General features: G+C 32.5%; 1 pseudogene; it reads right to left on the reverse strand.

Annotated features, from left to right (window-relative positions):
• Positions 1-19,764, reverse strand: part of LOC150008782 (protein BTG4 pseudogene) — a 59,019-nt pseudogene extending 39,255 nt beyond the window's left edge.
• Between the last annotated feature and the right edge of the window lie 4,641 nt (positions 19,765-24,405).

A 24,405-nucleotide genomic window follows, 5' to 3' on the forward strand; every position in this document is an offset into this window, starting at 1 on the left:
TTTTAAAATAGCTTTAATAAGATGTAACAAGACAGAGATAAGATTTTACTAATGAGTGTTCAGGCACAAGACAGATATTATATATTGCTATCATGCTATTCACAATAGCTATAATTTTTTTTTAATGTTAATGGGTGAAACAAATAGAATGTCCTCAAATAAGTAACTAGATAAATTTTATTATTAACTTTTCTAGAATTTCAAACTCATGTTATTGAAGCATCAGACTTAAGAAAAATTTCTTAACAATAGGTTAAACTATTCTCATATAAATGCAACCATTTTATTATAATTAGTTATTGCCTGGTGGCAATTTAGACAATATGTGTTCATATATAATATATATTATATTTTGTATTATATAATATTAAATTCACATATATATATACAATTTAAATGTTGCATAAGATGTTATATATGTCATATGATAGGATATGCATGTATATCTATTTAATAATAAAAAGATAGTCATCTTGGTCTGCCTTTCAGGATTATGTAAGAAGGTAACAGATTATTGTGAAAGAAGAGAGATGATTATTGTTAAAAGACCTTCAAGAATTGTCCTTAAACCTAGAGAACCACCTGTTTACTTGTGTATGACTCTCCTGTATAATTTTTAACAAAACACATACACACAAATAATGATGATGATGAAGATTACAATGATAGGTCAATGAATGATGTAAATTGCTATACATAGAACATTATCTTATTAAATTCACACAAGAAAAGTATAAATGCACAAGAGTTAGATGGTATGTTGACTTATTAAATAGGCTTATTTCTGAAAATTATGTGTAGATCCAATGTTTGATAATTACGGACATTTTACATGATCTAAATGTATGCTCTATTTAAATAATATACAGGAAATATTTTTTAAGTAAAGACTTTATTTCTTTGTCTCTTATGTTACTCTGATATTCAGAATATGTGTTTATATTTGTGTTCTTAAAGCAAGTACACATAAACTGACTGCATAAATATGGACCCCTGCTAATATTGGAGTATCTCAACATCCTTCAACATGAATGGAAGTCTACAGAGAAATTAAATTGTTCTCCTCAAATGCAAGTATGCCACTGAAAGATTTAACATTATCCGTCTTTTCTTGGGTTTAGAAAACCTGCCCTCAATAATTGTTTATCAACTGTGATTCAACCTCTTTGAAACATTGTAAACTATGTTATTTATTCTTAGCTCTTTATTGCTCCTTCTTCATTTTTTCTTCCCACTCCTGGTTCCAAAAGTACTCTGTCTCATCTCCTTCCTAACAATGCTCAATTTCAGATAACTGTAATATTGGAAGGGTTTGAGTGACTACTTCTCATTAAGATGTAAACGATTGATTGATTCCTATACTGTCTTTTCCAGGGCATTTACATATTAATAGGCGATAATTCTCTCATTCATGAAGAATGAGTTCTATAATAGTGTCATTTCAAACTGGAATAATAAGAGAGTGCCAGAGGAACTTGGATTTGGGAAATCTCTTTTGTTCATTTTTATCTGTCATACCCAATTGCTCATTACTTTTTAAGAGTTCAAAATTTTACCTTACATCTTGGGTTCTAGTATCTCCAAAGTTGGGTTTAGTCACTACAAAGCTCAAGTTGTTTTCTGGAAATGATTTAAATATGGCTGCAGTCACATTAACTCTTGTTTATCACCAAGGTACCATTGATTACCCAGCACTCATAATATGGAAAGTCTCTGGGGTAGATGGGATCAAAAGCCAAAATAAAGCAAACAAAAAATGACAATCACAACTACAGAGAGGCAGAGAAAATGAAGTGCAACAACCTAATCAGCCACCCTAGCAGAAATATTTTCACATCTAGAACCATAGTAACTACTATTTTACGAAGATACACCATTCCTTTACCTGCAAGGAGAAATAAGAATTCTAAGTATCCTCTTGCTATACAACACTAGTAAATAAAATATACAGAACAGTAGTCCCTCTCACCCTGGCTGGTTTGGCTCAGTGGATTGAGTGTCGGCCTGCGAGCTAAGTGTCGCTGGTTCGATCTTCCAGTCAGGGCACATCAGAGAAGGAAAACTCTGACTCCAAAAAACCTCCGCTGCCTTGCGGCATACCTCTTCAGGGGAAAGGCTAAGGGAGTAAACCCCAACAGAAAATCCAGAGCCGGAGTCCCTAAGGCGGTTTGACGTTGTAGTCAACACCGGCAACTCCTGCGGCGCACCTGAAGCCAAGCTGTATTGACTCCGTCTTTCCCTTGGATCCTTCAGCTGCGAAGAGAGGGGGGGTCTGCTGCATGCGCAACAGCAGACCCTCCATATCACCCTGCCCAGGCTCTGTAGCTTCAGCTTCACTGGAGAGGATACTCCAGCGTCATTGCAAGATGTCGATTCAACACGGGAGGAGACAGATACCGTGTCACTCCCGAGTCAGACTGCACAGCCATTCTTGGCGGTGCAGATAGACTCTTAAGAAGCTACACCATCGTCTCTCAAGACGGACGGCTGCCGACGACAGTAGTTCCTCTATATTGCGGTTCACTTATCATGACCTCACTCTATCGCGGGGTTTTTAAAAATATTATATTTAATTATTTATCACGGATTTTTTGCTATATTGCAGAATTTTGCGTTACTGTATATGTATGTTATTAAAGATATGTATGTTATTAAAGAGTGTAGAATATGTTTAAGAACATAAGTAGTGTTTGTAAAGGTATGGAAAAGGTTAATAAGGGACTGGGAACAGCTTATACGTGTTTGGGAAGGGTTTATAAAGCCTTAAAATATATATAAAAACTAAAATAAATGTAAGGTTCCTACTTTGCAGATTTTCACCTATCGCGTGGGGGTCTAGAACGTAATGCTCATGATAAGTGAGAAAATACTATACTCCTATAACTATTTCAGAGAGACATGAGGATCACATTGTAGGCATTTTTATTCTGCCTTAAATAATTTTTATGAATTGTAAATAACACATAATTTCAGAAAAAGGAAATACACATGAAACTTACTGAAAACATCTCAGTCACAATAATATAAAACATTAAAATTTATATTATCTTTCTTTCACTATATTTTTATTGTGTTATTTACTGTAAAACCACAGCACTTCCAGGGTAATTTAAAAAAATAAACAAAATATTATGTTAGTTGAGTTTATGTATAATATTAGCTTTTATTGAGATAGAAAATTCTAGTTAGTCAATTAAAATATTCTGATATCTAAGGAGACAGTCCAAAACTTAATGCAGTTTCACCAAGTTTAAGTAAGTTTTTGTTTAAAAAAAGAAGACTAAGTAGAATTGTTTTTCATGCAACTCATGGGTCATTGAAAAGCCAATTTATGTTACTAAATTTCATATAAATTAAATGAACTCACAAAAATGCAGTAAGTATATATAGAGAATCTACATTTATAACAGAGCCTCAAATATATAGAGGTATTTTAATTTCTGACACCATTTGGAAAAATATACTGATATTAAAGACAACAGATATTTGTATGTTACATGATCTTCCTATAAACCTTTCTTATTAAAATTTAGTGTTATAAACTATTTAAAATTCTATCATTAACTAGAATTTAATATTATAAACAGCAGTTTTTAATTTGTTCTAGTTCATTTTAGTGATTTGGAAATACTTACCTATAAAGAATGTCAATGTCTATAAAATGGCAGTTTCATTTCATATAGGTTTCCCATTGATACCTAAAAGTGATTTTCTTCTCTGAGACAGTGTGTATGTGTATTCCTGGCTTAAAACTGGAAATCACCCTCAAGGAAAAAAATCAAAAACATTCAAACTCATGAAGAATAAATACTATGCTATTAAAAAAATGAATGAGTTAACGATGACATCAAGGAAGAAATCAAAAAGTTTCTGGAAAATAATGATAATGAACACACAAAAACCCAAAAACCTATGGGATACAGCAAAAGCAGCCCTAAGAGGAAAGTTCATAGCAATGCAAGCCTACCTAAAAAGAATAGAAGAATCTCTAGTGAAAAAAATCTAACCCTGCAGCTACAAGAACTAGAGGAACAACTACAAACAAAGCCCAGAGTGAGTAGAAGAATGAAATGATCAAGATCAGAGCAGAATTAAATGACATAGAGACTAAGCAAACAACTCAAAAGATTAAGAAAAGTAGGAGCTGGTTCTTTGAAAATATAAACAAAATTGACAAGCCTTTAACAAGGCTCACCAAGAGGACCCAAATAAATAAAATCAGAAGTGAAAGAGGGGAAATCACAATCGATAATCACAGAAATACAAAAAATTGTAAGAAAATTTTATGAACAACTGTATCACAAGAAATTTGACAATCTAAATGAAATGGAAAAATTTATGGAAAGATATAATTTTCCAAAACTGAATCAAGAAGTAGCGGAAAAACTGAACAGACCAATAATAACTAGTGAAATTGAAGCAGTACTCAAAAAACTCTTGGCACACAAAAGCCCTTGACCAAATGGGTTCACATACGAATTTTACAAAACACTTAGGAAAAAACTAACTCCTATCCTCCTCAGACTATTCCAAAAAATCCAAGAAGAGAGAAGACGCCCAAACTCATTCTATGAAGCCAGTATTACCCTAAATACAAAACCAGGTAAAGACACAACAAAGAAAGAAAACTACAGGCCAATATTGTTGATGAACATAGATGCTAAAATCCTCAACAAAATATTGGCAAACCAGATCCAGCAACACTTTAGAAAGATCATGCACCATGATCAAGTGGGATTCATCCCAGGGATGCAAGGATGGTTTAATATTTACAAGTCAATAACCGTAAACACATAAACAAAATGAAAGACAAAAACCACGTGATCACATCAATAGATGCAGACAAAGCATTTGATAAAGTACAACATCCATTTATGATGAAAACTCTCAGCAAAATGGGAAAAGAGGGACCATACCTCAACATAATAAAGGTCATATACGAGAAACCTGAAGCCAACATCATACTCAATGGGCAAAAACTGAAAGCATTCCCCCTGAGGTCAGGAACAAGACAAGAATGTCCACTATCTCCACTCCTATTCAACATAGTGTTGGAAGTCCTAGCCACAGCAATATGACAAGAAAGAGAAATAAAAGCATCCAAATTGGAAAAGAGGTAGTAAAACTGTCATTATTTGCAGATGACATGATAGTGTACATAGAAAACCCTATAGACTCCGCAAAAAAACAAAAAAAACTTGATCTAATAAGTGAACTCAGCAAAATAGCAGGGTACAAAGTCAATATTCAGAAGTCAAAGGCATTTTTGTACACCAAAAATAACATTTCAGAGATAGAAACTAGAAAAAAAATAAAAAACATTTACCATTCAACAAGAAAATAAAGTACCTAGGAAGAAACTTAACCAAGGAGGTAAAAACCTGTACTCAGAAAACTACATAATACTGCAGAAAGAAATTAAGGAAGATACAAATAAATGGAAACATATACCATGTTCATGGATGGGAAGAATCAACATCATTAAAATGTCCATACTACCCAAATCAATTTATAGAATCAAATTAATCCCTATTAAAACACCAAAGACATATTTCACAGACTTACAACAAATAACTTCAAAAATTTATATGGAACCAAAAATAGAGCCACAGCTATCTTAAAGGGAATCACAATACCTGATATCAAACTATACTACAAGTCCATGGTAATCAGCACAGTCTGGTACTGGCATAAGAACAGACATATAGATCATTTGAACAGAATAGAGAGCCCAGAAATAAACCCAGGTCCATATAGTCAACTAATATTTGACAAAGGGGGAAGGAACATAAAATGGAGTGAAAAGAGCCTCTTCAACAAATGGTGTTGGAAGAACTGGACAGGGACATGCAAAAAAAAAAATGAAACTAGACCACCAACTTACAGCATACACCAGAATAAACTCAAGATGGATCAAAGACTTAAATGTAAGCCATGACACCACAAAAGTCCTAGAGGAAAACATAGGCAGGAAAATTTCATGATATCCCATGTAGCAACATTTTCACTGATACATCTCCTAAGGCAAAGGAAAAAAAAGGAAAGAATAAACAAATGGGACTACATCAAACTGAAGAGTTTCTGCTCAGCAAAAGAAAACATCAGCAAGATGAAAAGGGAACCAATTATATGGGAAAATATATTTGCCAATGATACCTCAGACAAGGCATTGATCTCCAAAATATATAAAGAACTTATATGATTCAACACCAAGAAGACAGAAAACCCAATTAAAAAATGGGCAAAGGACCTAAATAAACATTTCTCCAAAGAGGACATACAGAGGGTCCATAGATGAAAGAATGCCCAACGTCACTAGCCATCAAAGAGATGAAAATAAAAACCATAATGGGATACCACCTTACACCAGTCAGAATGGCCATCATCAACAAATCAACAAACAATATGTGCTGGCGAGGATGCAGAGAAAGGAAATTCTGGTACACTGCTGGTGTTAATGCAGACTGGTGCAGCCACTATGGAAAACAGTATGAAATTTCCTCTAAAAACTAAAAAGGGAACTTCCTTTTGAGCCAGCAATTCCATTGCTAGGATTATACCCAAGGAATCCTGAAACACCAATTCAAAAGAACATATGCATCCCTATGTTTATAGCAGCCCTATTTGCAATAGCCAAGTGCTGGAAACAGCCTAAGTGCCCATTTGTAGATGAGTGGATCAAAAAACTGTGGTACATTTACACAATGGAGTACGATGTAGTAGAAAGAAAGGAGGAACTTCTATCATTTGGAACAATATGGATGGAACTAGAGAGAATTATGCTTAGCAAAATAAGCCAGGCAATGAAAGAAAAATACTTTACGCTGTCACCTATTACAGGAGACTAATGAACAACACAAACAAAGAAGCAAAATTGAACCAGAGGTATGTAAACAAGGAGTAAACTAACAATAACAAGGGGGGGATGGGGGTAGGAGAGAAGAGGGTAAGAAGGGGAAGGGTCTAGTCAAAGAACGTGTATAACTTACCCATGGACATAGACAACTGGGCAGAGACTGATTGTGGGAGAAGGGGTGGTCAGGGTACAGAGAAACAATAGGAAAAAAAGTGGGACAACTGTAATAGAAAAATGAACAAATAAAAAATTTTAGTGGGCGGAGAAAATGAAAGCAAAATAAATTAATAAGTGAGCCAGCAACCCTACCTCCCCCCAAATAAACCTCACATGTAGGACAGTGAACAAAATAAAATGTAAAGTATGAAAATGCAATTTAGTGAATATTAGAATATTAGACAAGGATTTTCCTACACATTGTATATTTTTCTCCCTACCTGATCCTTCCAGAATTTGGCATTCTGAAGAAGTAAGCAATGACATAAAGTTCTTTGCATAGAGCTAATAAGATCAGTTGTTAATAGAGGTTTTGTTGACCATGACTTTGACTGGAATGTCACACCTAAAGGAGACATGCTGGACTCTGGTTGTTACCAAAAGGCCCTGAGGAACTCAGATTTACTTTCAAAGGAAATAAAAGCCCATGAGAAAAAAGGCCTTGTACCTTGGTTGGTTTTGCAGTCTATGGCAGTCTTTCTAGGGAAGGAACAAAGGTTGCTGTCCTGAAAGATGGCTAGAAGGGACCTTAAAACACAATTGAAAACCTGAAGGACTTGGAAAAGACAGGTGTTTACAGGCAAAGCTGAATGGTAGGTATGTGGCTCAGCTCCTATGCCCTGAAGGACAGACTGAAAGTCACCCTAAATGTTCCTTGCGTAAGTTCCAGCAAAGCAGACGTAAAGATCAAATGTGATCATTTGCTGCTCTTGTGTTTATGCAAATTAACAGGATAAATTAAAACTGGACTTAATGTGGTCCCTTTAATAACAAGGAGGGTAATCTTAAGGAGAAAAATTGTGATTCAAGTGTCTACACTTCATTTCATTCTGTCTCCTGCCTCGCTATCTTAGTGTGAGTTTCTTAGGAAGCAGATCCTGGGGACATGTTTTGTGATGGCAGATTATTAGGGAAAGCTTTTCCCGGAAACAGAGCGGAAGAGCAGCGGGAGGACAACTACTAGGAAGCATATAACCAGGCTGGCTAGAGCAACAGAGCAGGCTGACTGCTTAGGTCTCAATGGAGACTTTCATGGAGAGTTCATGAAACCATTATGAAGTACATAAAAATCACAGAGGAGCTGACAAGAGAGAAGCATAATTTACCTAAAGACTTTTATTTCCAGTGGCTAAAATCTATCTCAAGAATTTCATATCCTTTCTCTTTTTTAGTGATGTATGCTTGTGGTCTGAAAAAATATTGCAATTACTGGGAATTCACTGGCGGCCTTCCCACAGAACTGAAGCAAGGTACTGTTAGTGTAGGCTCACAGATGGTGCAAAGTCTAGAAACTGTCACCACAGCTTACTCCCGTGTCTATAGCAGAGCCAGTTGCAGATAGCAGTGACCTGCCTGCATGCCCACCATGGGGATATATGCAAGTTGTTGCTAGTGTGGCCCCAGTTGGAAAGCCAGGCCTGAGCTCTGATCTGGGGTAATGAAGGCCCTGAGTCCCCACATGCACATATCTTTCAATGTATGTGTGCTGAAAAAATGTGCTGGGCCTGGAGCACCAACCTTCATAGACTCAAGGTGTCAGTCTCCAAAACTCTAAATGTAAATTCAAGTACACATAGCTTTTAAATGTACCCTGACTCATGCTTTAAACAAATACAAAATAAAAGTTACCTAAGTTCTGTGTTAAAAATCTCATTTGAACCAAAATTTTCTGTAGTGTAAAGTTAAAACTTGCATAAAAATGTAATTCATAATAATTAAAAATTACCCAGGTAACAACACAATGCTTACTATTACATTTTAGTAAGAAATTAAAATGGGAATCACACATCAACTAGGAGATAGCATTAAATACAGCTCTGCTTCTCAAACATAGATACAGATAACAATACTGCCCCACCCCTGATAAGAACCAATAAGAAAACATTAGGCTTAGTGTAGGCATAGAAAAAAATTAATGCTTTTTCTGAATTTCAATTTTAGTCAAAGATTTAAGAAGATATCTTGAATCATGATTTTCTGTGTCAACCTAATTTGAGAAAATATTTTCGTGTGTGGTGTATATTATTTTAAAATGTCTTCCCTCAGTGTAAGCAGGAAAACCTATATTAGTGTGACAGTCTCATTATAGAGAATAGGCTTCTTGCTGTGGAGAAAGTTTATTATACTAATTTTACTGATTTGCTTAGCATTTGAAAGCACCATTTTAGATCTAGAAAATGAATAGAAAACATTACTAATCAATCTAAAACTTGTATGGCATACTTATGTTTTCTTTAAATATAAATTTTAGAGTTGTGGATATGTAACCAAGCCTAAAGATAGATTTTTTTTTTTTAGAATAACTTGAGTAATAAATATTTCTCTGGAAATGACTAACCTAAATTTTACATTTTATACATCTTAAAAGAGACATGTCTTTGTTTAGAGAGAAATACAATAAAAGTATAACTTTATGTTGTGATGAATTCTCACTCTAGCAATATTCTAGAAATGGCTGAAACCATTTTGGTTTCAAGAAAGGCAAATAATCTGACCAAAATTCATTATCAATTAAAATATATTTATGTAATTTGTTATTTAAATATGCTATATTTTATTAATGTTCCATAACTGTGTATGTTATAATTAAGTAATGAGAATAAATAAAAATTAATGTTTCTGTTTGTTTCACTATGTATTTTTTAATGAATGCTATTGTAATGCTTTTCAAACTAAAGACTATGATTCACAATGCATGCATAAAGAAACACATGCTTTAACTTTTAAAACCCTTATTTTTCTAAATTAATGTTTTTTCTTGAATTTCAGCTATGATTAACTAAAATTTAACTAGTCCTCTTGAAATAAATATTGAAAGTGTACAGCATTGATTAGATTATTTATTTCTGGATTTGGACATCAAGCATTGCAATACTATAGTCACTGAGAAAAGGGAAACTTTTGAAGTGAGCCCCACAATTACTCAATTTTCTATCTGGGGAGAATTCCGCAAACATAAACAAGTGTGCTAGAACACAAGTAGAGCCACTAAAGGAAATTGTGCAAATTGTGTGTGTGTGTGCCTGTGTGTCTTGGGGTGGGGGATGGGCAACAGTTGGATGGAGATCTCAGCAATCCTTGAATGAAGGCTAGGCAACAAATTTCTAGGGCGCAGTTACCTGGGGCTTACCAGAAAGCAGCTTCTATGGGTTTAAGAACAAAATTAAAATACCAGAAATAAAATAATGATGGAGACACTGGAAAACTAGCTCAGTTATGGTACAATGTCTTCATTAATGTCTTGTAAACACCTAAGTGGAGACACAATGAAGGTCACGCTTTAGGGGTAATACTGAACACCCCTCCAAAGCAAGCTTAAAAGCTGAGTTTGGAGTTTGAGTCTCATCAAGTTAGAGGGATTTAGAAAACTCCTTGAATTTATAAGCTCTAGTCTACAAAAGCATAAGACCAAGCCTATATAAATGCAAATGTGATCAACTTATAATGAAATGTATACTAGAACAGAACTGAACTATTTAGAGGACCATCACAAACTGAAGGTCTTCTCCACTGTGTTACTAATGATGTCCTATTACAAGACTTAGAAATAAACAGGTGAATGTTGACACATAGGCAAATAAAAAACATCCAAAAGAAGCTGAACATAATATTATTCAAAGTTTACATTTAGCAGGCAAAAATTGAAAGTGGGTATTATAAATATATTTCAAGAATTTTAAAAATATGCTTAAAAATTAAAAGGAATTGTGATTGTAAAGAATAATCAGAATTTTAGCCCTGAAATGGAAATTATAAGAGAGCAAACTAAAACTTACAGAAATTAAGATACCTGAAATTTAAAATATCATCAGAAAACTTTAAAAGCAAGTTAGCAATATCAGAAAAATTATGTAATATTTACAACACATCATCAAAAAGTCACAATTTTAAGCAACAAGTAAAAAAGAATTAAAATAAGAAAACAGACTCAGGAGTCCAGGAAAAATTACACTACAAACTGGGAAGAAAAAGTAGACTTATTCCTGAATATTACTTTTTAAAGATTACCAATATAAATATCAAAAGATTAAGGAAATCCAAGGAGGATAAATAGAAAGTCACACTTGGGGACATAAGAGTTTAGCTGCTGAAAATAAAGAACAATTTGAATGCAGTCAGAGATAAAATGTGCTTCATGGGAAGAGGAGCAGAAAAAACAAATTATGGCTGGCTCTTCATTAGGAACAATGCAGAACAAAATAGAATGGAGTAGAAATTTTGGTGTTCAAATATTAACTAAAAGTTCAACATACAGTGAAATTTTTCTGCATAAATAAGAGTGAAACAAAGACATTTTAAGATTAAAAAATAGGAAGAATTTATCTTAGTTAACCTTCTCCACAGGAAATATTAAAAGATTTATATCTGGCTGAGGGGAAATAACACCATATTAAAATGTTAATTTGTAGGACAAAAGGGAAAGGGTAAAAATGTTGTCTGTTTGTATGTGTGTGTGAGTTTATAATCTATAACAATAGTTTAAAACATGTCAAGAGACAAGTAAGTGAAATTTTCATTTTTTATGGTTATTGTATTGTGACTAGGAAAGGGAAATGATAGTGGAATTTTGAAGTGTGAACTGTGATGTGAAAGTATAATTTGTTGGTATGTATAAGAAGTATTAAATGTGAGAGAAGATGAATGAGGGTCATCTGTGTTTTGTGAAATGAAAAATAAATAAATTTATAAAAATAGACTTAAGTACATTAAGGATAGATATAAGCCCTAGAGAAATAAATTATTGTAAAGTAATCAATAAACTAGTATGCTTTGATGGCAGACCACTAAGTTTGGAAGTTCAACAGAAGGCAATGTAGTAATACCCATCAATAAATAAAAGTTTGTATGTTCTTTGATATTTTGATCTATGAATTTAATATGATACATTCATACATGCTCAAAACAAGTTATGCTCAAAATTACTCAAGTATTAAATTTACTCAAGTAAATGTTGGGGGTAACTACCTAAAAGAACTAATATATTGATGTCTGTACAATTTTTTCAGGAATTAAATAGAAAAAGGACATGGGTTAAGTACTGATATAAAACAATATCAGAGAAAAATTATTAAATGAAAAAAGCAAGTTTCAGAGTAGTGTTTGTGACAAGATTCTACTTTTGTTAAAGGAAAGCAGTGCATGTGTGTACTTTACCTAAATGTTCATTTTATAAGCATAATTAATATATTTAATTTTAATAAGTATAAATATACCAAATTCTATATAAAATATCAAAATTTTTATCATAATATGGATTTTAAGTGAAATATCAGATAATAATTAATATTTTAATTTTAATGGAAATATAGATATATATATTTTAAAATATTCTAGAAAAACATTAGAAACACAGTAAAAGGATTAAACTTACAACAACCATATATAAAGGAAAATATAATTTCTGTCCTTGGTTATTTCTTATTCAGTGTCTTCTATAATCACTTGATAAAGACCATAATAGTGTGCTTAGATCATCTGAGATGTACAAAGACAGCAAGATACATCATATGTTTTTTAGAAGAAGGATGCTTTAAAATATGTTAATATTTTATTGGGATGGGCTTTAATCCACAATGACATATATGAAAAATATAAGTGTAGAGATCTAGTTTCCCCAGAAAAAAAAGAAAAACTTTAGCATATGATAACTAATAAAACAAATATAAAATAAACTTAAATATTTAAAGATAGAATAAGTCCATGTTTTTTCAATATTTTTTGTTTCATAAAATATATAAAACTATAATAACACAATATAATTAAGAATTTTGTAACTCTCAGTATGGATTCTTTTGAAAGTAAAACTTGAGACAAGGACTTGGATGCCATTGTTTATTTGGTGGTTCATTAAGGATACCAGGAGCAAGAAAATGAGGAAGTTAAGAATAAAAAATAAAAAATAAAAAATAAATTGAAAATGAGCTAGTTTTAATAATGAGAATCTAGAGGACCTCCTACCTTTTCAATCAGAGAAAGGCAAAGATAGAGCATTGAGTCATCAACTCCCGTTCCTTACCGTTTAACTTCTCTAAACTGCTGGGTTGCACTTCTGTGGAGCTGACTGGCCTTGAGTCTCTGAGAAAGCAGAACAGAGAGACCGTGTTACATGCAGTTAGTGTAGGATACTGAACAAGGGAACAGATTTTCTACCCCAGCTGTACTCAATCAAGTATCCTGAAGGTGGGGTTGGAAGGTATGGCTGGTGCATCACGTGTCCTCTACACCTGTATTTCCCACTGCTCTATACTATTTTGTCAATACATGATTAAGAGGCCATAGTTTATTAATAGGAATTCAGTCAAAGTAGAGCTCATTTAATTAAAATGACCTGGATGTGGAAGATCATGACCCAATTTTGAAAAGAAATTATTAGAAAGTATAAATGTTATGCATAGATATAATGATAGGGGAAATGATAGAAGTCTTCAAATATTTGAAAATTGTCATGTGAAAAACAGCATGCATTTTCTTTTATGGCTAAAACCGTAAAGCTGAGGCAAATATGTGGACATTAAATGGAGACAGATTAAGCTTGAAATGGGAAAGACTGCACTATGAAATCTATGTAATAAGGGACTGGGCTCTATCCAAGGTTAATATATATCTAATCACAAGAGATATTCAGAGATTAGATGGACCACATACTTGTTAGAGATGTATTAGAGCAGAATCGCCAGTCAGGTAGGTGGTTAGATAGACCTCTTGTACAAATCCCTTTTAAACACATAACATATAATTCTATAAATGTTAGGGAGAATTCAGGCTCATTTATTGATTTATGTCATTCAAAAATATTTAATAATGAGAGAGAGTTGTAACAGGCATCAGGTGTCAAATGATAAAATGGAAACTTGTTGAATGGTAGTAAGGAGTTATTGGATATAATAAAAAGTATATGTAAGTTCTATGAAGGAAAATCACAGACAGCAGAGTGAAATGTAATAACAGGACAGGTGGGGCCTGGATTCATTTTGAAGGATCGAGGAAGTCCTTAAACAGGATGACAGTATTTAAACTGAGACCTCAATGAAGCAAATTAGAAGACTTTTCTAATACGAGGGGACAAAATATCCTGTAATTTAAGGTTTTGCACTTCAAGAGTCTCTATAGTCATATATTTTTGTTGTCATCAATCACCCAATCATAAAACTCTATGCAAATTACTATAAACATATACATTTTGTTTCAATATGAAGTTATACAGAGAGCTTAAATTTAATAGCAGTAGAAATTTTTCTGCTAAAGTATAATGAATGGGTTAAAGTACTAAAAAGGTCCTCGTGGAAGATTTGAAACATTCTCAAAGAAAACTAGGTATTAATTCACTATTTTATATTTTTATTTGAAACAAGTTTCTTGAAGTACCATGACATCCACATATACTAAGGCATTTACTAATAGGTATTTTTAGAATTAAATAAACAAAAACAGAAAAACAAAGTAACACTTTTAAAAATAAGTTCTGAGAAGTTACGTCATAGTGCAATTAATTTATTTCTTCATTCATTTTAGTTTCCCATGTTAATTTTAGTATGAATACAACATTAAAAAGATTTACTCTCTATGGGGTTTATGCTGTTACCAGATTAACCTTTGGTTCTAGTAATTAGAATTTTGCCACATAATGAGCAAAAGGGGGGGTTGCATTCTGCAGTAAAAAATTAATCCACAAAAGCTAATCTTGAAAACAATGTTTTCAAAAGATACAGATGATTCACTCTAGAATATAATATCTATTACTTTTAGAAAACAACCTTGCAACATGACAAAACTGGTAATTTCCTGATAATGTATAATTTAAGAAGGTACTAATTGTCTCAGAAAATAATCAAGCTCATTATTAGCATGTACTTTGAGTGTATTCACTTTCCTACTGTGGATTAAAAATCTGTTTTAGTCTTTCATACTTGAAAAGGAGGTATGAACATTTTATGGAAAAACAGTTACTGATGAGTACTTGCTATGAAACTATATCAAGATTTTTATGGGCTTATTAAGAATTGGCATAGCAAGATATATTTTCCTTATTCTTATGGAAATTGGAGAAGCAGAATAGTTCCCCCATTAGGCAAAGTGACCGCAGTTTCAACTGCATAACAACCATACAAAAAATATTAAAGATCCACAAATAAACTTTTGAGGGTTTTTTTTGAACAAAAGGCATTTTTTCTATACTATGGATCACTTAGATTTCCATCCTTATTCACCTTCTGGTAATTACTAATGCAAAATATCTGTATTTTTTCATATAGACATTTTACTTTGAAATAAACTATATTATAGAAAAAATACATATTATTGAGTATTGTGAGGTGTCCTAATTTAGTGGTAACCAGCAAGTTAGATGCAGAATTTTATTTATGAACATATTTTAAGACATAATTTTAAAAATAACATAAATCAAATTTTGAGAAATATTTTAAAAAAGGTTATCTATGTTTTCTGAAATACTTTACAATGTCTATTCATTTTAATCATTTGGGGTACTTTCTTCCTATCTCCTTTTTGGCAGAAAAGTCAACACTACCCACAGTCTTTCTCTTGTTTGATTTGCAAAACCCTATGATCATTTTTCATTTATCTCCTGGAATGTTTCTATTACTAGTATGCTAGTCACACTCCATACAAAATGCATTTGAAACAAGTTTCAAATTTCTGTTTCAATCATAAGGACTTATAAACTCACAATTATAATTGTTAAATATTTACTCACTTGTTCCTGTATCTTTTGCTTTTATTACTAATGTGTCTCATTTTAAACTTCCAAAGGGATAATTTTTGACTCGTACACTATAGTCAATTTATTGTATGACCTTAGGCCAATCACTGAAATCTGTTCCTGTTTTCCTATGTGTAAAATGGGAAAGCTAGGATACTATATTTGAATATACTAAAAGATATATTGAAACACTTCGTTCATGTTATGAAAAGTAAATAGTAGTACTTCTCTTAATAAAACATAACTCTACAATTTATCCTGATTTTTAAAAATTAAAACCAGATTGAAAACTGTATTCCAAACTACCAGACGGTATTGCAAATGTCAACCAGTTTTGTAAACTCCCTAAAGTGGCACAATTTCTATAAGCTATATTACCTATATTAAAGGGGGAAAGTTTAAATGCAGAAGCCAAAATTAAGTTTCAAAGAAAATCAAGGTAAATAGATTTATACAATTTACGTATTTTTTGTAAATGTTTGTAGCTTCAACCTCTGTAGGCTCCTTTATATGTTTTCAGTGTATATTTATCTACCTTAAAGATAGATATTCTAAGCTAAAGTTAGAATTCCTTATGCCGTTGAAAACAAATTATTGTTAATTTTGACAAGGTGGGTATTTGCAAAGCTGAATCACTAGCTTTTTAATTAGCAGACAATTATGTTATTGGCAAAATATAACATTCAATTTAGATCTAAATTTATAAATATTTATCTAAAATAAACCAAATCATAACTTTAAAAGACTGCCATTAGTCTACTTTTGAAAAAGTGCAAAGATCAGAAATATCTATCTAAAATAAACCAAATCATAACTTTAAAAGACTGCCATTAGTCTATTTTTGAAAAAGTGCAAAGATCAGAAATATTTATTTAATCTTTTTAGAAAAGCTTTATTTGTATAAATTTTCATTCTGTTTTCATAATTATATTTCATTTGTCCTGAGTTAGGTTTGTAGCAGTGTAATGACTTTTAAAATTATGAAAGATTCCAGATGCTATACTATCTACTCACTTTTCTCAGTTTCCTAAGAAATTTGTGAATAAATCAAATTTTCAGGTTTAGTTTTATTGGTGAATTGAAAATACATAATACACTAGCACTTTTCTCTTTGGACTATCTGCCTTTTTATGGTTCATTGTAAGACCTGGCTTAAAAGCCTTTTGACACAGGCATGGTAAAAATGTGAAGTTGAAATTACCATCTGCTGAAAGCCACTCATGGTTATCCGCCTATAGAAGAAGTTGACAATTTCACTGTTTCTCCCGCTGACATCATTATCATCTGGCTCTACAAAAGGTGTGTATATATTTATAGACTCAGATATAGCATGGCAAGATCAATTCAGGCATTTCCACATGCAAATGCAGTGTTGGATTTCAACCCAATCATACCAGTGAATATAAAGGGAGAATTGTCTACAAAGATAAATTTATCAATCGCTATATACAATTTCAGATATTTTAATAAACATTTTGTAATATTTTTCAGCAACAAAAAAAAGAAAATTGATGATTTGTAAGAGTAGGGTTATACTTCAGAGTTATAAAACACACACACATACATTTCTCCCTTGCTCTGCATAGAAATACACAAAGATTTAACATCTTCTTCACTAATTCACCTTTCAGTCTGAGTCTTTGTATTTATTTTGCATTTATTTGTTTCAAAAAAGTACCTTAATGATCTGGTTTCCTTTATCAAATCTATTTCTAACTTTCCTATCTATTGTTCACATATACACTGTATGCAGTAAATATTTGTTTTATTCAATGTAGAACCTCATACGTGTCAACTTATGTTGCTTACACTTCCAAATTTAAGCCTGATATATCTACATGTTTGCATTTGATGTTCATTTCAATGGCATCTTCAAATCTTATTTTAAAAGGACTATAAGCTTTGATTTTATTTTTGTTTAGACACAATTAAGGGCCTCAATTAAGTATGTACAGTAGAAAAAAGGATTGTGGTGCTGGCCAAGTGGTTCTATTGGTTGGAACATCATCCTATACACCAAAAGGTCTCGGGTTCAACCACAGATCAGGGTACATACCTAGGTTGTGGGTTCTAATTGACACCATGCAGAAAAAAAACACATTATGCTGTTTCCCCTTGAATTTGACATAATAATGTAGATGTAGCTAATGCATCCCTAATTACTACCTAATGTTTGATTTATAATTGGAAAGGGAGAAAAAAAGCCCCCCTCTTCCTATTCTGCCTTTGAGCTGCTGTCAGCCATTCTCCCAGATCATGGCGCCTTAATAAACTATTTCCTTTCACACCAGCACTGGTCTCATGAGTTTGGCTTTCATTGTGGTGGGCAGCCGGACCTGTGCTTCAGTTACAGCACTGCGACAAAAGCCATCATGCCATTAGGTCATGAATTGTATAAGGACCTATTACATAAGCATTTCATAAGGACTCCTGAAATAGAAAAGTAATGATAATTTTAATAATATTTTGGAAATAAAGATTTTTTTCCTTATATTAGAAAACATAAGAATTGTTTGTATGGAGGAAGAAGAAAGTAACAGAGTTTCAAAAGTTTTATTTGATGATAGAGGGAGAGAAAATAGTTGGAAATTTTAAGAATCCAAATGTTGGATTATCTTTGAGAGATAAGAAAACAGAGGTAGACCAGAGAAACTTGATTGACATATTTCCCATTTTATGTAATAAAAATATTCTATCATGAGTTCTAGAGAGAGAGACAGTCTCCAAATGAATGCATAAATAAAAGAAGCGACCCAAGTTTAGGATTAAAGTATTAAAATGACATTATGTTCACACTAGCAGAAGAACAAAAAATGATGATATACAAAGTTAAATAAATAATATGCAGTGAGGAACATTGAAAGAATAAAGTCAATTATATTATTTGCTATAATAAATAGAAATAGTATAAATTCTTTAATGATGGCTGGAGTAAGACTACATTAAAAAATAAATCCCCAGATATATGTAAAAATCCTAATCCTTAATATCCCATTCTCCCTGAAATATCAACATAATTGGCTTCATATTTTCTCTTCCATTATCCACTCCTCCATATACTAGTATATATATATGGATAGTTTTGAAGGTATATTATTTTTGTACAAATGGAATAATACCTTAAATTCTTTCCTAAACTCTGTTTCTCTCACTCAACTATATGTTGTTTTTTATGTATAATACATGTAGATTTACCTAAGTAAAAAAAAAAAAAATTACTAATGCCCTGACTGAGTGGCTCAGTTGGTTGGAGCATCATCCTATACACCAAAAGGTTGTGGGTTTGATTCCTGGTCAGGGCACATACTTAGGTTTTGAGTGTGATCCCTGGTCTGGAGGATACTGATTGATGTCACATTGATGTCTCTCTCTCTCTCTCTTCTTCTCCCTCTAAAGTAAAAAGAAAACAAAAAACAAACAAAAATATAACTTCAGGTGAGGATTTAAAAAAATTAATACTGATTGGTCCACTATATGGATTATAAATCATCTATTTAATCAATGCCCTACTTTTTAACATTTTTAAAGAAGATGCCTTTCTGATATTCTACTGCAGGAAGCATACTTCACTGAGGTCCCCAGAAGCTGCATTGAGAAATTCATTGCTATACGGGGTGCGGGGGGGTGAGGTGGTGGTAGTGGTGGCAGTGTGGGTTTATAATTGTTATATGGAAGAAAATACAATAACTAATAATACAAGAATAAACTCTGTGTTTCACATACCCACAACTGTAAACCTACTTTTGCCTCTTCTTGTACTTCTACCAAGGCCGTGCTTCCCATGAAGCTCTCCCAGCCAGTGACTGAGTGTGGCAGGAATAATAAAGCAAGACTGCTCCTGGGGGTACAGGAATCCTCCAAGCCTCAGGCTCTGGGGTGGAACCCTAGCTTGGATTCTCTGATTTGCACTAGACTCTGCAATGCTTCCACATAATCTTTTTTTCTTCTTCCTCTTTCCTTCGCTGTAGGTCATACTTGCACTTCACAGCTCTCCCAGCCTCAATTGTCTACTTCCAGTATCTCTCACAATCCTTTCTCCTAATAAATGATTTCAGCATTTATTCTCATATCAGTGTTGGCTTCTCAGAGGACCCAGACCAAAGCATATGATTTTTCCTAGGATATTTTGTAATATACATCATAAAAAATCAGCCAATTTTTAAGAAAGTATGTCTTACAGTTTATCACATATTTTCATCAAATATTCTTAGATCTCTTACACCCAGGTAGAGTTGGATTATTTGTGATAAAAAGATTTGATTGCCCTTATTCGATATGACTCATTAAAACTATGTTCATTTTTAAGAGTTATTTGTTTTCCATCTCCCAAAGCTATGCCAGTTGACATGATTTATTCATACAAAGAGCAGGGCTATTTGTTATTAATTATATTCTAAGCAATAACACTTCATTAGCAGTTATTTAGTGTTAGTGCCAGCCTAATGGGAGAAAATACTAGATCCAACTGTGGTATTTTCATTTCAATCATTTTCCCCCTTTTTATCCAGACTTCATAATACTTTGTGATATTTGGTTTTAAATCTCAAGTATTTTAATATTTTTAGGTACATTTATAAAAGAATTAAAATTCTATTGGATTAGTAAAATATTTAAGTAGTTTGTTATAAAATTTTATATGTATTATAGCTGCAATAGAACAAAGTTAAAGTATTTTATAAAGAAGATTAAATAAATGAGCAACACAATACCTGTAGGATATAGAAAGTCAGACAAGTGATTGTCACAGATATTAAAAGAAAATCTTAAAAACTGTAAGGCAAAATTGTCACATTTTTGTATCTGAAATTTCTATGAAAAGAATTAACAGTATGAAAAATTGTTGCCAGTTATACTTCACTTACAAAATATTAGTCTTTATTTAACCCAAGGATCTCCCAGTTGATTATTAACCTTGAATAGGAAAAGGCACCAACATTCTTTTTTATGATTTTTTTTTATACTGAGGGAGGAATATAAATTTGCATTTATTTATTCTTTCTCATTGAATTTATTGGGGCAACATTATTGGTTAATAAAATATATAGGTGTCAGTGTGCAGTTCTATTATATGTCACCTGGGTATTGTATTGTATGTTCATCACCCCAAGCCAAGTCTTGTTCCATCACCATTTATTCCCTTATGCCCTTTTCTACCTGCCCACAACCCCCATACTTTCCCTCTGGTAACCACCATACAGTTATCTATGTCTATGAGTTGTTGTTGTTGTTTTTGCTTAATTGCCTCATGTTTATCACCCAGCCCCCCAATCCCCTGTCCTCTGACAACTGTCAGTCTGTTCTCTCTGATTCTGTTCCTCTTTTGTTTGTTAGTTTATTTTGTCCTTTAGATTCCACGTATGAGTAAAATCATATGGCTCCTGCTTTTCTCTGACTAGTTCACTTAACAAAATGTTGTCCATGTTCATCCATGCTGTCGCAAAGGGTAATATTACATTATTTTTTACAGCTGAGTAGTATTCTATTGTGTAAATGTACCACAGCTTTTTTATATACTCATCCACTGATGGACACATGAGCTGCTTACAAATCTTGGCTATTGTAAATAACTCTGCTATGAACATAGGAACATATATATTCTTTCAAGTTAGTGTTTTGGGTTTCTTCATATACCTTCCCAGAAGTGGAATTGCTGGATCATAAGGCAGTTCTATTTTTAATTTCTTGAGATAACTCTGAACTGCTTTCCACAGTGGCTGCACCAATCTACAATCTTCATATAGATCAATGGAACAGAAAAGAGAGCCCAGAAATACACTCACACCTTTATGGTTAATTAATATTTAACACAGAAGGCAAGAACATACAATGTGTTAAGGATAGTCCATTCATTAAATGACATTGGGAAAACTGGACAGATATATGCAAAAAAATTATATTAGAGCACATTTTTATACCACACACAAGCACAAACTCAAAATGGTAGGCAGTAAAATTTCAAACATTTCTCATAACAGTATTTTTCCTCATATATCTCTGCAGACAAGGAAAATAAAAGAAAAAATAAACAAATGGAACTACATCAAACTAAAAGATTTTGCACAGCAAAGGAAATTATCAAGAAAATGAAAAAACAACCCATTGAGTGGAAGAACATATTTGCCAATAATACATCTGACAATGGGTTAATATTCAAAATTTATAAAGAGCCTATAAAACCCAATATCAAAAACTAACAAACAATCTAATAAATGGGCAAAGGACCTGAATAGACACTTCTCCAAATTGGACATACAAATGGCCAACAGATGTATGAAAAGATGCTCGAAGTCACTAATCATCAGAGAAATGCAAATTAAAACCACAATGAGATATCACCTCACACCCATCAGAATAGTTATCATAAATAAATCAACAAACAAGTGCTGGTGAAGATATGAAGAAATGGGAACCATGGTGCATTGCTGGTGGGAATGCAGATTGGTGTAGCCACTGTGAAAAGCAGTATAGTGTTACCTCAAAAATTTAAAAATAAAACCAACTTTTGACCCAGTGATTCTATTTCTAGTACCAATATTCTTTAAGCAATTTTAATTTACTTAAATATTTAATGAACAATATATTTTAAAGACACTATATTATTTAGCATTAAGAAAGCAGTTTTTAGTAAGCCAATTTTTACTTATTAATCAAACTTAGCAACATTTTTCAGTAGCCAAATTATTATGCTGAATAGATAATTTATTAAACTTAGATTTAGTCTAGACTAAAGAAGATGATTTCAATGAGGTGATGTCATGTGACCTTTGTAGCTGAGAAAAATCAAGCCATAACATGTCAAGTAAATACCTTAGGAGCAGGCCAAATGAACAGGCAAAGTAATTTGATAACATAAGAAACATTAGAAATGTGTAGGAAAAGCAAATATCCAATATTGATTAAAATTAAATCACCCTCTTACTATTCAATGATTTACTCAACAAACACATAATTTGTACCTAAGAACGGTTCCATTTTCTTTGAGCTTATGTTTTACACATATATTCTTTATATTGGCTGTTATAACAAAAATGCTCTCATGGAATTAGTCTCTATCTTAAATTTATAACAAGAATCATAACACACTTATTCTAGGCTCCTATCACAACTCTAGTAAATCAAAGTGCTTATATCTATGCTTAGTTAAAATAGATAAAATTGGACTGTGTAAATAATTTAAACTTTGTGTGCATCAAGTGATATTATCAACAGCATGGAAATGCAATCTATGGAACAGAAGAAGAAGCTTGAAGATCACACGTCTGATAAGGGTAATATTAAGAACATATAAAAGACTCCTATGCTTCAACAACAGCAACAAAACAGCCTGATTTTTTAAATGGGCAAAGGGCTGGAATAAACATATCTCCCAAGAAGATATAAAAGTAGCTAACAAATACATGAAAATATGCTCAACATCACTAATCATTGGGGAAATAAAAATTAAAACCACAGTGAGATGCCACCTCACTCTCATTAGGGTAGTTACTATGCAAGCAAAATGAAAATACATAGTAATACACAAAAAAATCCAGAAAATAACACAAGTTGGTACAGATGTGGGGAAATTAGAACTCCTATGCACTATTGACAAAATATAAAAATGGTATAGCCATTATGGATAGCTGTATGGTAGCTTCTGAGAAAGTTAAAAAGAAAATAACCATATTATCCAGCAATTCAACTTCTGGGTAGATACCCAAAAGAAACGAAAGCAGGGTCTTGAACATATATTTGTACGTTTTTTGTTAGCATTTACAACACCTAAGTGTCCATCAGATAATTAATGGATAAACAAAATGTGTATATTACATACAGTGGAATGTCATTTAGCCTCAGAAAAGGAAATTTAGACATATGCTACAACATGCATGAAACTTGAGGACAATATATAGGAACTCTTGGTACCTAGATAAAGGTACCTAGTGTACTTAAATTCATAGAGACAGACAGTGGAATGGTGATTACCAGTAAATGGGGGAAAAGAGGAATGAAGTATTAATGGGTATAGAGTTTCAGTTTTGCAAAATAAAAAGATTTATGAAGATCAGTTCCAAAGTATTGTGAATGTATTTAACACTTATGAACTGTTCTCAACCATATTTAAGATAGTAAGTTTTATGGTATTTGTATTTTACCACATATGCAGTACGAAAAGTGGCAAATGATTAGGAAATATTTTTAATTGTATTATTTATATAAAAATATTCAATATATTTCTTGGCACATAGAAAGGACTTAAAAATGGTTGACTGGACATTTTTTCTTACTTATAACTTATAAGAAACAGGTGTTAGTTTTTCATTAGGAACACATAAATGCTATTTTAGTAGTCTTTTTATTTTATAATAAAATAAAATTTTACCTAGGATGGCACCTAGTAAAAGGATTTAAATCATAAGAGCTTCCACAAAGCTTAATTATTCCTACTTTCTGACCCATGAACCTCTGAGGTTTAAATCCTCCAGTTCTTTATGTTGCCTCAGGCAGTATTCTTCCTCTTGAAATCTTATTATCCAAGTTCTCTTGACTGTACAGAATACATATGCGATGCAGTTAAAAAGAACAGAAAGGGGCAAATAAACCAAAGTGAAGGCCAAATGAAATGCATGACAGA

This window comes from Furipterus horrens, unplaced genomic scaffold (genome assembly GCF_987537825.1).
Source record: "Furipterus horrens unplaced genomic scaffold, mFurHor1.1.pri manual_scaffold_5, whole genome shotgun sequence".
Classification (NCBI taxonomy): domain Eukaryota; kingdom Metazoa; phylum Chordata; class Mammalia; order Chiroptera; family Furipteridae; genus Furipterus; species Furipterus horrens.